The sequence below is a fragment of the Aethalodelphis obliquidens genome, unplaced genomic scaffold, assembly GCF_003676395.1.
Source record: "Aethalodelphis obliquidens isolate GAN/ISIS:26980383/991018 unplaced genomic scaffold, ASM367639v1 scaffold39, whole genome shotgun sequence".
Taxonomy (NCBI): Eukaryota; Metazoa; Chordata; class Mammalia; order Artiodactyla; family Delphinidae; genus Aethalodelphis; species Aethalodelphis obliquidens.
The window spans coordinates 13,052,755-13,069,263 of NW_020837983.1; the positions used below are offsets into that span (position 1 = coordinate 13,052,755).

A 16,509-nucleotide genomic window follows, 5' to 3' on the forward strand; every position below is an offset into this window, starting at 1 on the left:
CTCTTTGTCACTGTTCTGAGACGCCAGGTAGGGCTTTCCAGGCTGGCCCTGCAGACACTGAGAGATCCAAAGGTTTTCTTTATGAAAGCGAAAACCAAGAGAGGGGCGTGCAGCACATCCAAAACTGGGGTGTTACCGACCAGGGTTCTCAGTGTCCTTAATCAATAGAAATTGCTAAGAGGCCAGATGAGAAATTCAGGCAAGGCTTTACTGAGACTCACGCTGCAGTATGAGCGAGGGAAAACCAGTAACAGGTGCCCTTGCTTGCCCCCGAGGCGGGGTGGGCTGGTCCCTTAATTGGGGGGGGGGGGGAGGACTGGCGGGTCAGGCCAGAGGGGCGGCTTAGGTGGTCTGCCCGCCCCCGGGTGGTGCCGTGTGCAGGGATCCTGCGCAGCCCCTGCTTTGCTCCTGGCACCTCGTGAGTGGAAGCTGGGTTTTGGTCGTTTTGTACCTTACTGTTCATAATTTGCCCCAACTGTGCAGGCATGCAATTATTTTCAGTCCCTTAGAGCAGGGCTCCCCAACCCCCGGGCCGTGGACCGGTACCGGTCTGCAGCCTGTTAGGAACCAGGCCACACAGCAGGAGGTGAGCGGTGAGTGAGCGAAGCTTCATCCGGGGCTCCCCATCGCTCCCCATCGCTCTCATTACCACCTGAACCATCCCCCACCACTGCCCCCGTGGAAAAATTGTCTTCCGCAAAACTGGTCCCTGATGCCAAAATTGTTGGGGACCCCTGCCTTCTAGTTTCTTTGTATTCCGTGGCTCAAAGAGACATTTCTCCAAGTGCAAGCACTTCAGCAAAGGGTCCCAGGTCTTAGCCTGTCTCAGGGACAGGGTGCCTTGGGGACTTTGGAGGCAGGGCAGAGTCTGGATACCCTGGACACCCTGAAGAGACCAAAGACAGTATAAGATGATGTCCCTTCCATTCAGCAAGCATAGAGCGTGACGGAAGGCGCTGACTTCACACATGCAAGAGGTAAGAACATCTAAAGAATTAGCATGAAATCTAAAGGCACTGACATGGAAGCCTTCCAAAATATTGCTCAGCACAAAAAAGCAAGTGGCAAAACTATACTTACAGGGTAACAGCACGTATGTGAACAACCCCCAGGCTGCAGAATAATGCTGTATGTTTTCTCTAATTACATAAGCAGGGACTCTGGAAAATGTGGTAACGTGGGTTATCTCTGTGGAGGGGACCAGCATCATAGGTGATGATCAAAGCGGACTTTAGCCTGATCTGTAATGTTTAAATGTTTATAAGGAAGGTCTATTAATATATCACATGGTATAATTAAGAATTAATTTTTTAATAGAAGATCTACTAAGCACATGTCTAGCTAATGGCGACACAGTGGGTCCACCCACATCTGGCTTCAAGGGTCCTTGCATCACTGATGTGCACACCTACAGGCCAGGGAGGGGCAGCAGCCCACACCAGTGAGATCTGGAAAGGCCACCAGCTCATCTGGTTCAAACTCCCTTTGCTTCCTCCCTCCTGTGCTTCTCTCTGCCCCTGAAACAACCTTTAGGTGGCAATCAGCATATGGCCTTTGAGAATGTCCCTTCCCCAGACTCTACTCCCATCCCCACAAATAAAGCTTAGGCCTGCTGACTTGATCCAGCACTGGGAGACAGAGGACCAGAGGACCAGCCCCACAGAGTGTGATACGGGGGGACACGAGGAAAGGAAGAGAGGCTGCAGTAGGCTGAATTCAGCTGAACAACCACAATGGCAAATCCTTTCTATCCACCACCCCTCCCCCCCCCCCCCCCCCCACCCACAGACCACCCCCACCCCAAGTGCTCCAGCAGTAGGTAATTCAACATACAACTTGTTTCTGTGTTCATGAATTTCAGGTTGAGAAGCTGGTCAAAAGTGAATGCTAGAGTCTGGGATCTGAAAGTCAGGGAGAGTCTAAGGCGTTTGTGGCTTTCTGAAGAAGGCAGACCCCTGCTTTTCTCTAGCGACTCCCCCCATGTAGTCACCCACCCCTTAGAGCCATGCAGTTGGCCCAGGCTCCTGAGTCCTGGGCTGAGCGATTGGGGCCCACGGATCTGAGAAAGAAGTTGGCTGTTTATGGCTGGCTCTGTCCTAGCAGCCTGGCTAGGTCCTCTTGGGGCCACCTAGTTTTGCTCAACCCTTCCCAGCTGGCTTAGTAGTTCCAAATTTAGGCTGGACTGTGAAGGCAATAAGTTTCTTGTCTGTACCTTCCTGCTGCCTAAACTGCTAAGGGATTAGGTCTTGATTTTAGCAATTGACACGGTCTTTTCCCTCCAGACCAGGTGAGTCAACTTCTCCTCTTAACATGTTTGCCAGGAGCGAAAATAACCTTCTTAACCACCTGACGCTTAAACCAAAGATTCACTAAATGTGCCAATAGGAGTACTATATATATCAGCCAAAGACAAGGCCCAGCTGTGGGCCATGAGAGCCTCCCACTGCTGGGTCTGCCGTTCAGCTCGAGAAACAAGCCAAGAAGAAAAGGTAAGTTATATTTTGGCAAGATTACGTACACACTGTAAACCTGAACTCAGGAACTCCCAGTAGCTATTTTGTTTGTATGTTTTGGTTCAGTTTTATGGTTTCTGCAAAACTAGAGGCTGGTGTCCAAGTTGGATTGTGTTCCTCCCAAGAGGCAGGTGCTACAGTCCCTCCTTAGCATTTCCAGGCGGTGGAGGTGAGGTCCCAAAGGCAGCCATTGTCCGGACCCCAGGCTGCAGGCAAACTCCTCCTGGAACGGGACTCCAGATACACCAAGCAGTTAACATTATGTGTCTCATACAAAGAACAGGGGTCCATGACAACAATACAACTTTGTTTTTTAAAATATTTTGCTAAGACACTTATTCCATATCACTTTGGATTTGGAAACAGCATCATTTCCTGGTTGTAAAAGCCTATTCATGAAGGAAAGCAAAGGTGCTCTTGGCATTCCAGTTTAAGATGGATAAATATTAAATGTAGGGGGGTGTTTGGGGGGTGATAGGAGTGGGTGTAAGCTTGGGAACCTCTAAGAAAACCCCACATCAAGCCTCCATCATGCACACTCAGGCAAATGAGTCTGTTCCCTTGGGTGACCTATTCTGAGGTCTAAACTTTGGAGGGTCAGGAGGCAAGGAGCACACGCGAGCCCACGTGGCTCTCACAATAAGCCACATTCTCCGGTAGGTGTTTAATGTTAACAAAAGTAGGATTTTTATCTTCATCTGTCTGACTTCTGTATCAATCTCTCAGTTGCTTTCAGATGGAGGTATCATTTATTAGAGACCTCCAAAGATAAAAATTTAGCATGCAGTCTTGAAAATGAAGGCGGTAAAACTAAACAAGGAACCACTCAGACAAGCCATAGAGATTTGGGTAAATCCAATGGAAAAAGACAGGTTTTGCTTTCTTGAAACCCTGTGTTGCTAATCAGCGTTGGCTAGGTCAAAGTAAAGATTGAAAAAATTCACATACTTCAACAAATGGTGCTGGAACAGCTGGATATCCACATGCAAAAAAAAAAAAAAAAAAAAAAAAAACAAAAAAAAAAAATTACCCCCAAAAAAAAAAAAAAAAAATAAAAAAAAAAAAAAAAAAAAAAAAGGAACCTAGACATAGAACTTACGCCCTTCACAAAAATGAAAATGGATCATAGACCTAAATGTAAAACACAAAAAAGTCCTAGAAGATAACATAGGAGAAAACCTAGATGACCTTGAGTTTGGAGATGACTTAGATATAACACTAAAGGCATGATCCATGAAAGAAATAACTAATAAGCTGGATTTCATTAAAATTAAAAATTTCTGCCCCATGAACGACAGTCAAGAGGATTAGAAGACAAGCCACAGACTAGGAGAAAATATTTGCAAAAGATACATCTGATAAAAGACTGTTATCCAAAATATATAAAGAACCCTTAAAACTCAAAATAAAAGAACAAACAACCCAATTTACAAAATGGGCAAAAGACCTTAATAGACACATCACCAAAGAAGATACACAGATGGGAAATAATCCATTGGATTCCATCAGGAGCAAAGGGGTCTAGGGATGTGAGTGACTGAACATGTCCTGGCTCCCCACCTACCCCATGCAGCCAGATAAGTTGTAAAAAGGAAAGAAGCTGGGTGGGGGGTGGAATTCCAGAGACCTGAACTGGTTCCTAATTTTCAGACTGGAAACTTTGAAGGTTTCAGAGAAGCAAATCTCCAAAAGGGCACTGCTTAGGCAGAAAAGAGTTCTAAGTGGCTAAGTGAGGGAACTAGGCAGGGAGAGAGCAGAAGTAGCTACCTCCCACCACGTTCCCCTCGGCTTTCATGCCTCGTGGAAGGGATCTAGAAATGTCCAAGTGCTCCCAGTAATAACAACAAATAATATTAACTCTCCTGGGTGCTAGCAATATAATGAGGAACAAGAGACAAGCCCCTGCTTTCATGGGGCTCATATCCCAGGGGGTGTCAGACTATAAGCAAGTAACTGAATAAACCATCAAGGTAAATTCAGATAGGGATAAGCTTTATACTAGAATATTATTCAATGATATTGATTGATGCATCATTTATAACAGAAACAAGTGTCTACAAATATGCAACCAGTTATATAATTCATTCCATTGAATGGAATACTGTGAAAATATTATAAAGAACAAGGAGGGGGCTTCCCTGGTGGCGCAGTGGTTGAGAGTCTGCCTGCCAATGCAGGGGACGCGGGTTCGTGCCCCGGTCCGGGAGGATCCCATATGCCGCGGAGTGGCTAGGCTTGTGAGCCACGGCTGCTGAGCCTGCGCGTCTGGAGCCTGTGCTCCGCAACGGGAGAGGCCACAGCAGTGAGAGGCCCGCGTACCGCAAAAAAAAAAAAAAAAATCCCTTAAAAAAAAAAAAAAAGAACAAGGAGTAACTCTAAATATTCATAGGAAAAGAAGTCCAGGAAGTAGCACTGGTGAAAAATAAAAGCAGGTTATAGAAAATCTGTTCCAACGTGGGTGTATTTTCCACACCACCAAGCAGTTAATTCAATTCTGACACCGGCTGTCTGGAGACAGAAACAGGTTAAGGCTTCAGTCCCGGAATTCTCCGGCAGACCGGTGGTTAGGACTCCGAGCTTCCACTGCCGGGGGCCCAGGTTCGATCCCTGGTCAGGGAACTAAGATATCCCACAAGCTGCGTGGTGTGGCCGAAAGAAAGAAAGAAAGAAAGAAAATTATTGCTCACCAGATAAATATTCCTTTTTTTTTTCAATTTTGTAAAAGACACAATATACTTATTTCTATATGCATGAAAATTTCCTACATGATGTAAATTTTCATTTATTCCATGTTTAATATTAATGTATAAAATACATAGTTGATTTTACTTCCTACTGTAACTTGGTTTGGAACTTGACTTTGATGCGTGATCTGTGTCTCTGGATAGAGATCTTAGAAATAGTTGACATGTTTTAGTCCTATACTGAATTCTAAGTTAAATATTTCAAGATGGCTTTGATCAGCCAAGCTGGACGGCTGGTATGCAGACATGAGTAAATCACTAAGAAAAACAGTTAAAACCCTGACTTTGTATATTCAGCTTGGAGACCGGCATATCTGTTGAATGTATTAACAGTGACTCATAACCACATGAGTTAAATATACGAAGGAATTAAATGTTTAGCTCATAGCTCTGGACGTGCTGAGGTCTAGGATTACTGTAACACCAACAGAAAATTGGAATTGAAATAGATATACTGGACTTGACTCCTAACTTCAAGGCCAAGAGTTTGCTAATAATGTGTCCTGCTGGGTTGAGACGGTAGGGGAACCTCCCTGTCTCCCTCTGCCTTCTGTTTTCCAGGACTTTGTCAGGCAGGAGGGGAAAAATTCCATTGCAGCAGCCCATGGTATAACTTGGATTCTTGCCCAAAAATCTCAGAACAAAATGAGCCCTGGTGACAAGTTATAAGGAGAGGGAAATCTGTACTTTCTCACCTTCTTAGGGAGTCCCCAGGAGTTCCCTGGGACTTGCATCTGGTCCCCCTCCACCGGTGGAAGCAACTCGCTGGCACAGTGTCGTCTGCTCTCAGCACATTCCTGGCCTTGGGGGTCATCCCTCTGCAGTCGGAACACCCCAGAGCTCTAGCCCCTGGGGCCAAATCCTGCTCTCTGGAAAGGAGCTGATGCACTCACTCACTCATCCTAAACTGTAAATGCTGATGGGGTATAATCTCTGATAAATGGATAAACAAACCATGGAATTTTGCTCGGTGATAAGAAGAAACAAACTACTGATTTTGTAATAATAGATGGATCTCAAAAATATTATGCTGAGCAAAGGCAACCAGAGCCATGAGTACACAAAGGGTACATAGTCTGAAGGGGGTGAGTATGAGGCTAGGCCTGCTGAGGGGTCAAGTGTTGTACTACAGGCATTTCTAGCATCTCCCCATAGAATGTGTGGGGATATGTCCTCTACTCGGGCTTCATCCAAAGTTCTGAAGAAAAGGGAACAGTCATCTTTAGCATCCTGTTATACATACCTGTGTCCTCAACCAGAAGCTGTTGGTTACCAACTCAACATTCATTCCCCCATCTGTTTTCATTACCAACTACCCCAGTTGACTCACGTAGCAATTCTCGTCTACGTGGAGAGTCTTCTTGATTTGCTGAAGTCTATTGTGGTTATCACCTTTCCCTAGTTAAGGATTATTTTAGGGTTGAGTTGACCCCTTCTGGCCAATGAGATATAAAAGGGCTGGGGGCTGCTGGGAAAGATTCTCTTCCTCCTAAAAAGGAGACATCATGAGAGATGGTCCTTTTCTTCCTCTCGACATTGTTGCATGCAGCAGGGACACTTGGACTGACCTTCCCCCCGGGGTGGGTGATGACGTGAGGACAAAGCCAAAACCCTAAGAGTGGCAGAACAGAAAAATGGAAAAAATCCGAATCCTTGATCATGTGTTGAGTCACATGGAACAGCCTCCCCTCTGAACTTCATGTTAATAGAGAAAAGAAATTTCCTTATTGTTTACGCCACACAATTTTCTGTTACCTGCTGCTGAAAGCATCTTAACTGATACAAGAATCAGCTCCTTGGGGATGATACAGAACCCCCAACACAAAGTGTCTATCACAAAAGTGATGCTCAATGAATGTTTATTGAAATATTATAAGAATGTATATATCAGACCTCTGATGATCTCAACTAGAGTTACATCATTCCACCCAATATGACTGAATTTGAGCTTGTTTATACTGCAAAATGAGTTGCAAAGTAAGAGGACATGGTAGGGTTTGTGCAGAGTGGGCACATCTGGGGATCACTGATGGTCAGGAGTCAGCAGGGAAGACAGCAGTAACCAGCTGGCTGAGGAAATGTGGTTTATGCCTTCAGAGACTTCAACCTTCAGCGTGAAATGCTTGAAGATTCTGCTATAAACGTGGGGGAATGATGGTAGAGCAGAATAATAACTGGTAAGCTGAAAGCTTTTCCCAATCTGAGGCCTGGTGAGAAAAAATGAAACAGATACAGAACCTTTAGATGACAGGTTTAAAGCTTTTGGCTATGCCCTGAGTTCCTGTACTGTTTTGTACATACTTAGAGAAATGCCACTCCATACAGATCTGCTTTGCACATTCAAAGTGATTTCTGCAAAGGGGGAAATGGCAATTCTAGGAAGACTTTGTTCAAAAAATGACCCAGAGCCATAAATTCACGGGGACCTTATTCAACACGATACTACTCTACACAATCATACCCAATTAAAAAAAAACCAAAACAACAGACTTTTTTTTAGAACAGTTTTAAGTTCACGGCAAAGTTGAACAGAAGGTATAGAGGTTTCCCATATACCGCCTGCCCAACGCAGGCATAGGCTTTCCCATTATCACCATCACTCACCAGATTGGTACATCTGTTACAATAGAAGAACCTACATGGGCACACCATTGTCGCCCAAAATCCACACCTCATATTAGGGTTCACTCTTGGTGTTGTATATTCTATGGGTTTTGACAAATAAATAATGTCGTGTGTCCATCATTATACTATCATACAGAATAATTTCACTGCCCACCAGATCCTCTGTGCCCTGCCTATTCATCCTTCCCTCCTCCTCTGACCCCGCCACTCCTGGAAACCACTGATCTTTTTACTGTTTCCGTAGTTTTGCCTTTTCTAGAATGTCATTTACTTGGAGTCACGTACTGAAGAGCATTTGGGCTGCTTCTAAGGTTTGGAAATTATGAATAAAGCTGCTATAAATATCTATGTGCAGGTTTTTGTGTGGACGTAAGTTTTCAACTCATTTAAACTCATGTAAACACAAAAGAGCATAATTGCTGGCTCATGTGGTAAGAATATGTTTAGTTTTGTAAGAAACAACCACATTGTCTTCCAAAGTGACTGTACTGTTTTGCATTCCCATCAGCAATGAATGAGAGTTCCTGTTGCTCCACGTTCGGTGTTGTCAGTGTTCTGGATTTTGACCATTCTAATAGGTATGTAGTGGCACCTTACTGTTGTTTTAATCTGCAATTCTCTGATGACATATGATGTGAATATCTCTTCATACACTCATTTGTTATCTATAAATCTTCTTTGCTGAGATATCTGCTCAGGTCTTTTGCCCATTTTTTGATAGGGGTATTTGTTTTCTCATTGTTGAGCCGAATTTTTAACTTTATTTTGTTGACAGATTTCAAAAGAGATTGATCCTCATCCCATCTGTTTTGGCTATTCTGGAATCATAGGAAGGCAAGGCTAGAATTTCAGTTCAATATAATGCACATTATTTAACATCTATTATGTGTCCCCACACATTGCTTTAAGTATTGTCAAAGATACAAAGACATGTCAGATACAATCCTTGCCATTTTGGAAATCTTTGGGGGAACCAAAAATATGGCTATAAAAAAATTAGACAGCACTGAAGGACATAAAAGGTTAATTGCCATATGTGTGTTATCCTCTCTAAGTACTTACCATGAAAGTTTTTGATCTAATTAAAACTCAAAGTTTCTATCTACATACATTTAAAAGATATTTTCTGAAAGGTGATGATCAATTAGGCAGGTGTTTTACTGAGAACTATTAACTTATAAACTTATAAACTGCATATACATATCATTTTTACTGATGCACTGAACTACAGCAAGCAGAGTAGACGAAGGAATGGAGCAATCATCTTATACCTCTTTCAAATAGATAAATTGGTGGAGAACTCTGTAAATGGAGAAAACATCACAAGGACTCATACTTTCTTCTTTGGCGTGGAAATAACGACCGCATCAGTGGAAACAAAGACTGGTGTGTAAACAAGCAACTAGTGAGCTAAAGTACAATAGTGATTATTATAATAGAGGCATGATAGCAATCATTAATAGTAATTTGGAAACCAGTGTCTAATAACTGAGTTTCTACCAATGGACTGATCCTTCAGGAACGTGGAGACTGTAATGACCCTAGGAAAGAATATGAGCATCAGGGGAGAGCCTAAGTTTCATCTGAGACATTATCAAGAGACAGTAAAATGCCCATGGAAGAATGACTGACCAGAAAACCTTCGCTTGTCAGTGGCATTTCCCAGGCTTACACAGGCTCTTTGGAAAGTGGGGCCCCCCAGATGATCACCCCAGATGGAAAAGGCACATTCCTTTGCGATTAGAATTACTGTGGAGGGGGGAAGCAAACGTTACAGACAAGACACTGAGTAAGCAGAAAAATGTGTGCAAGCTTCTTGGACTTAGCATAAGACACTCATAAAAATGGATCTTCTCAGGAACATTCCATTGCAACCACACTGAGATGGTGCTATTCCCCTAAAATTAGAGCTCGTTCTCTGATTGGCCTTTGTATACTAGGAAAAGTACCAGTACAAGAAGAGAGTAGGTATCATGGGTTAATATCTATGAATGGAACTTGGTGATACATCCTCTGAACTTAAGGGTTTACTTCCTCTGGTGCTTTGCCCTAACTAAGCCTGTCACCCAGGAATCTCCCATTTCCAAAAGATATCCAGAACTGAAATGACTGATGGTTGGTTGGATGAATAAACCAAGGACTTTCCTGAGGTTGACAGGAAGGGGGAAATGGCAAGATTGTCACTTTGAGGGTTTCAGTTTATCTTATCTTGTGGCAGATACACTCAGGTGCCTACCCAATAGTCAACCAGCTATGCCTGCCACTCACCCTTCTTTCTTTTGCTAATAGAACCCAAATGTTGTTCATTGTCCTCCAAGAAGCCATGCTCTGCAGGGGAGGCACAGTCTCTTTTTAGCCCCACAGAGCTAATTTCTCTTGCCAAAGAGATTTGTTTTAGGCAACAAGCATGTGAGACAATCCTGGCCAGTGAGACTGGAAGGAAGTCTACAGGGAGGACTCAGGAAAGAATGCTCTTACCCTTGAAAGGGAACACACAACAGGGTCATTTCATGTTTCTGCCTCTGGAAGAATGCTAATCTATATTTAGTTATTCAATTAATAAATCTGTATTGCCCAGCATGTGTCCTGAAATCCAAAGTCTATCTGTCCTTGAACTGGAAAGGAATCGCTTTTAAAATGTAGGTGAGTTTCAAAACCGCAGTCTAATAAAGTCCTATACTTTAAAAATAGAGTGGAAAGGTAAAGCAAATAGCAGACCAGAAGAAGTAAGGGCTGGCTCTCTAGCTAGACAGTTCTGAAAGCCTAATTTGGTGGAGAGGTTGGGGGGTAGGGGGATGCTTTGTCCACATGCCTATTTCCGGAATGTAGTCTTGGTCTTCCAGAATCAACGGAAATTGCCCTATGTGAACCATCCCCAAAGAGGAGGCCTCACAGAGGTACCACTGCACGTACTTTTTTTTTTTTTTTTTTTTACCACTACGAGGCTTGTGGGATCTTAGTTCCTGACCAGCGATTGAACCCGGGCCCTCACCAGTGAAAGCTGGGAGTCCCATCCACTGGACCACCAGGGAATTCCCCCACTGCACGTTCTGACAGCACCTCTGTTCCTGCCTACCCACAGCCAGGACACGGGGATGTCTGTTGCAACGCAAGCAACATCCTCAATGATCACTTCCACTCTTCGCACTTCCTGGAACGTAGCAATGACTCTCAGAGAAGTTTACACCACCCTATTAGTGCAATAGACCAAGGCTCTTCTCTCCCTTTTGTGACAGCCCTTCAGATTTTTTCATCTTGTCTCCTCTTAAGCCACCATGCTCAGATTTTTTCAACTGTTGCTTCTTTGAGATGGTTTCTAAACCCCCTTACACTCATGCTCATTCTACTTAGAAACATTCCTGTGCTGTATTTGCCCATGTTCCTCTTAAACATGTTGCCTAGAAGAGAATACAGTACTCCAGCAAGTTCTTCGCCATGCAAGACAGTGTATGTCTGTCAATGGATTTGTTTCTTATAGTGGTTATAATGCCACTGAGATTACCTTTGTTTATAGTAGCTACATCATCCTGGCCTTGATAATTGTGAAATATGGAGCCATAAAATTATAATCAGAGCAGAAATTCAGGACTTTGCCTTTGTCTACGTGCATGAATATGGGCTGGGGAGGCAAGGGGACTGGGAGGTAGCCCAAGAATCTGACATTCCAAACACAACCTTGACATGTCATCAGACACTTAATAAAGGATTACCAAGAAGCTGAAGTTCCTGGAGACATACCAAGCAGATGCTGAGGATGTGACCCTGCTCTCAGAAGAATTCTACCTAAACGGAAGTGGTAGCAAGGACTAGGACACGAGTACAAATTTCCTGTGATGCTCGAGGGAGCGATCACTTAAAAATTAAGGTCCGTGCCAAAGACTCCAGTTACTTAATGAAGAGATTTCACAATGAAACCCTGAGGAGATCAAGCTCCAGGGTATTTCTTATCACCCCTGGCATGGGAGTCACACACAACTAGTGGCAGCATCTAATTGGTGAATTTAAGATCCAAAGGAAATTTGTATATGGATGGGGTGAGTAGACTTTTATATCTGTTTAATGAATAAGTGAGACTTTTTATTCTCTCTCATTATTCAGTGTCAGATGACTTTCCTCTGTATAACAATTCTTTGGGTTTTCACTTAGCCAGTGGCTAATTCCGCCCTGCTCCCCTCACCCCCAGATCTATCCTCCCTGATCTTTTTCTCAGAAACTGCTGCAAAGCTGATCTTTCCCATCTGGCTTTAGTGCAGACAACTTGAGCTATCTCTTCCAGCTTTGGGTCACCTATAAATTTCAAACATGCTTTCCACAGAATCCATAAATAAATGGGGGGGGGCAGTGTCCATAAAAATAGGAATCATTAATCTAGCCAAGAGTTAGAAGGGAAAGTGGTAAGAGGATGTTTCTGATAACATTGATAATTCTGTAATTCTGATGATTCTGATAATACTGCCAAAGTATTATTAATGTTGCCAAAGGGTTATTTTCAAATCATGGTAAGGAACATGGGAAGGGAGTTTGCCTAGACTTAAATTCTACACAGTGGGTAGCAAGTCCTATGACCACTAACTTTTATGCCATAATTGACAATGAATTATTCATTAACTTTTAAAATAATTAATTAATTAATTAATTTTTGGCTGCGTTGGGTCTGTTGCTGCACACCGGCTTTCTGTAGTTGCGGCGAACGGGGGCTACTCTGTGTTGTGGTGCACGGGCTTCTCATTGTGGTGGCTTCTCTTGTTGCAGAGCACCGGCTCTAGAGCGCAGGCTCAGTAGTTGTGGCGCACGAGATTAGTTGCTCTGTGGCATGTGGGATCTTCCCGGACCAGGGTTTGAACCCGTGTCCCCTGCATTGGCAGGCGGATTCTTAACCATTGCACCACCACGGAAGTACCCTATTCCATTAACTTTTGTTTTTTCTTTGGACATTTACCCATTTCGTGTTTTGTATCCAAACCTCTTGATCTCTTTCTCTCACCTGTCACCAGTCACTTCCCATTTTGTCACTGTTTAGCATCCTCTATTGGACAGATATGAGAGTTGTAAAACTGCATTCAGCTTGCTTTGTCATTTGATAAAAACTCTGATAGGTGAGGGAGGAGATTAATATTACTGGCTTATTTCAATTTCCATTGCAATGGTCTGACTTTATATCAACAAAGCAATCATATCAGGGGAGCTGGAGAAAAAAAGTAACCAGAATCCACGTTTTAGCTGATGGGGTTGGATATCTGTGGATGGAGACAGGAGACCTGGATGTATTTTGTAAACCTAAATGTTTTAAGATGTAATTCCAAATATCCTGCTTACTTTGGCTTTCTTTTGTCATAAAACAGACAGTGCTTTGTGCCTGGAAAGAGACACAGGCTGCAAAGACTCATCTGAACTGTCCAGAAACGTCTTTAATCTTGACCATTTTCAAACACAGATGTCCACGGTGAAGAATTTTCTAAGGAATTCTTACAATGCAGAGTCTGTTCAGAGGATGCTGATTTCAAAACCTCTGTACACAGGGCATAATGAAGAGGGAAAGAAAGTGCACAGCTTCCGGTAACTTAAGAAAAAGGAAGAAGATTTGACAGGAAATGCAAGACTACCCAAGTAGAAAGCATGTAGCATGCTGTGACTCAGAATAAAGGAAATGTAACTCGAAGTGTAACTCTTCTGGTCTAACACAGACCAGGGCTTGCCCTCAAGCACTGCAAAGGATGCCAGTTTCCAGCTGTATACATATGCACAAATAAAACAGGATGCATGTAGAATGTACTTGCCACGATCGTGGGCAAGGGACTCTTACTCATCTTTCATCAATGATTTCGGTTCTATAATTTTCCATGAAATTTTATTCTTTTAGGACTATAAAAATTCCAATCACTCGTGAGCTGGTAAGGGAAATGTATATTTAATGTCTATCAGTGCAGGATGTGGGTAGATTAACCATTTAATACCGATTTGAACAGTCTGGTAATCTAGGGATTTAGGAATGTAGGTGAAGCCACTACCCTGTTGGATTTTATTGCTGACTGTATGTGCATGTGTGAACTTGAGCCAGTGGAGGGAGGAATTCAGTCCCCCGTTTCAGGACTTATCAGTGCTGTGTGCCCTCAGTACCGTTCTTTGTGCCTCTCCTGCCCTGCTCTGTATCCCAGGAGGCTGACCTCTGCAGGCTGTTTCCAAGCTTCTGTCTGTTTCCCAGGCTCTTATCATTAATATCACTACTTTTCCTTTCTTCTCCCTCCCTCCCTCCCTCCCTCCCTTCCTTTCTCTTCCTCTAGCTGGGTTTGGTCCATCAGAAATTGGAGGGTGGCAAAAGGGGAGAAGCCAGAGTACTGATCATCTTCCCTCTCTAGTAGTGGCTTTATCTCTTCCTTGGCTCCAGCTTCCAATGGACAGGCCCAGTATGATCCCAGCTTTGACTGGTCACCTATGTCTCTCCAGCTTAGGAGTGGTAGCAGCTTATAGCTATGACCAGTCTGGGGTTGCTTTAGTGTCCCCTGCTGAGCTTCTAGCCTTTGTGGTCAACTTCCTACATTAAATTCCTTCTGTTTTAAATACCCGGAGTGGTTTCTGTGTCCTAACTGGATCCTGAATGATACAATTGTTGTCATCTATTAAATCAAGGCTTCCTTTAATTTTATACAGAATCCCCTACTTTTATAATAAAAATAATAATAGCTAATGTATATTGAGCACTTTATAAGTACCAGGTAAAAGTACTGAGTAAGTAACTCAGCAGAGGATAACTACAGCTTTAGCCTCCAGCTTCTCTTGGCAGCAGCCATGTTATACTCCCTCGGAGGTACCAGCACCAGCTGCCCATGATCTCCTTGGTGGTCCAAATACTATGCACTTGGCGCTCCAGCCAGAAGTCTAAGGACCAACTAGGCACCCTAGAGTCGGGGTTGGGACTTCCTCCAAGCTCTACCTTCTAGGACCTCCCCCAGAGACTCTTCTCTTTTGGATTCCAGCTCTAGGTGTGGCAGCTGCTTCCTTCAGTAACTGTCTGATTTACCTCAGCATCCTGGCTTTCCAACATCTGGAAATACAATACAATATCCTGTATTAAATCTCCTCTGGTTGAAATATCTAGCATGGTTTATGTTACTCTGACTAGACCTTGACCAATACAAAAGTCCTTCCACCTTAATTCTAGTAAGTGTCCCACTGATTCTAAACAATTGGCACTTTCAGCCCATTTATTTCTATATGTATCTCAACTATACGAAGTTTAAGAGTTCTTATCATTACTATCACTACTTTTTTAGATAATACGAAAAAATTATCAAATAATTGCACAGATACTGTTTACAAAGATAGAAATGCTGCTGAAGTGAAATTTTGGACTGACAGGCGGTGATTATGTGATACTTTGAAATGTTTATCATCAACTGATGCATCAAAGATACACCTAGGGGGCTTCCCTGGTGGCGCAGTGGTTGAGAATCTGCCTGCCAATGCAGGGGACACGGGTTCGAGCCCTGGTCTGGGATGATCCCACATGCCGCGGAGCAGCTGGGGCCGTGCGCCACAACTATTGAGCCTGCGCTCTAGAGCCCGCGAGCCACAACTACTGAAGCCTGTGCGCCTAAAGCCCGTGCTCTGCAACAAGAGAAGCCACCACAATGAGAAGCCAGTGCACCGCAGCAAAGAGTAGCCCCCGCTCGCCACAACTAGAGAAAGCCCACATGCAGCAACAAAAACCCAATGCAGCCAAAAATGAAATTAAATTAAAAAGTTACTAACTGTATGAAAAAAAATCTATTAAAAAAGGCGTTTTTATGACATAAGAAATGCATTAATAGTTCACTAGTGGGACTTCCCTGGTGGTCCAGTGGTTAAGACTCTGTGTTTCCACTGCAGAGGGCACAGGCTCTATCCCCAGTTGAGGAACCAAGATCCTGCATGCCACGTGAGACAGCCAAAAATTTAAAAAAAAAATTTTTTTTGATTAAAAAAAATAGTTCGATAGGAAAAAAAGTTAAATATTTGAACAGAAAATATGTAGAACATTTGGAAATCTTCAGGAAAGATCACTCTGGAAATAGCACCTAGGACTTTAATCCATAATCCCCAATGTAAACTAAAAATCTATAATGGTAGAATGGGTCTAAGTTTTAAACCAAGAAAACTCAAATTCCAGAGGTAGTAGGAAAAATGACTTTGCAAACCCACAGACGTATAGAAGTAAGCATAGAGAGAGTGAAGTTAATCAAACCCATAGTGGGAGTACTTTTATGATAATTTTAGGATCTGAGAGACAGGGTATATGAAAGCCCTCTGTATGCTGTAAAGCACTTATACATTATTATATATTATCTTTGAAATATAGATAACAGTATCTGGTTTACTTATCTTGCAGTGTAACTTAATTAACTATGTGAATGTGTAGATTAAAAATGCATGGATGTTAACACAGGATTAGCTAATTGCTAATCTCGACCCAAATTCACACAGAAAGGGACCATCTGAAGTCACTGGGTGGTAGTAGCGGCAGCAGTAACAGCAGCAAGAATTGTGGATAGAAGACAGACTCTGGTGGTGCCCTCTTCTCCTCTCCAGCCTGTAGACTGCTGCCACTACACTGGTTTGGCTACGTAAGGGCATCAGCTGGGACCCTGTTC

General features: G+C 43.2%; 1 long non-coding RNA gene across 1 annotated transcript; it reads left to right on the forward strand.

The window, feature by feature from the left end:
- The first annotated feature begins 728 nt into the window (after positions 1–728).
- Positions 729–15,371, forward strand: LOC113633409 (uncharacterized). Its single transcript, XR_003438184.1, has 3 exons — positions 729–2,489; positions 8,391–8,460; positions 13,225–15,371. It is a non-coding gene; the product is annotated as an uncharacterized LOC113633409 (long non-coding RNA).
- The last annotated feature ends 1,138 nt before the right edge of the window (positions 15,372–16,509 follow it).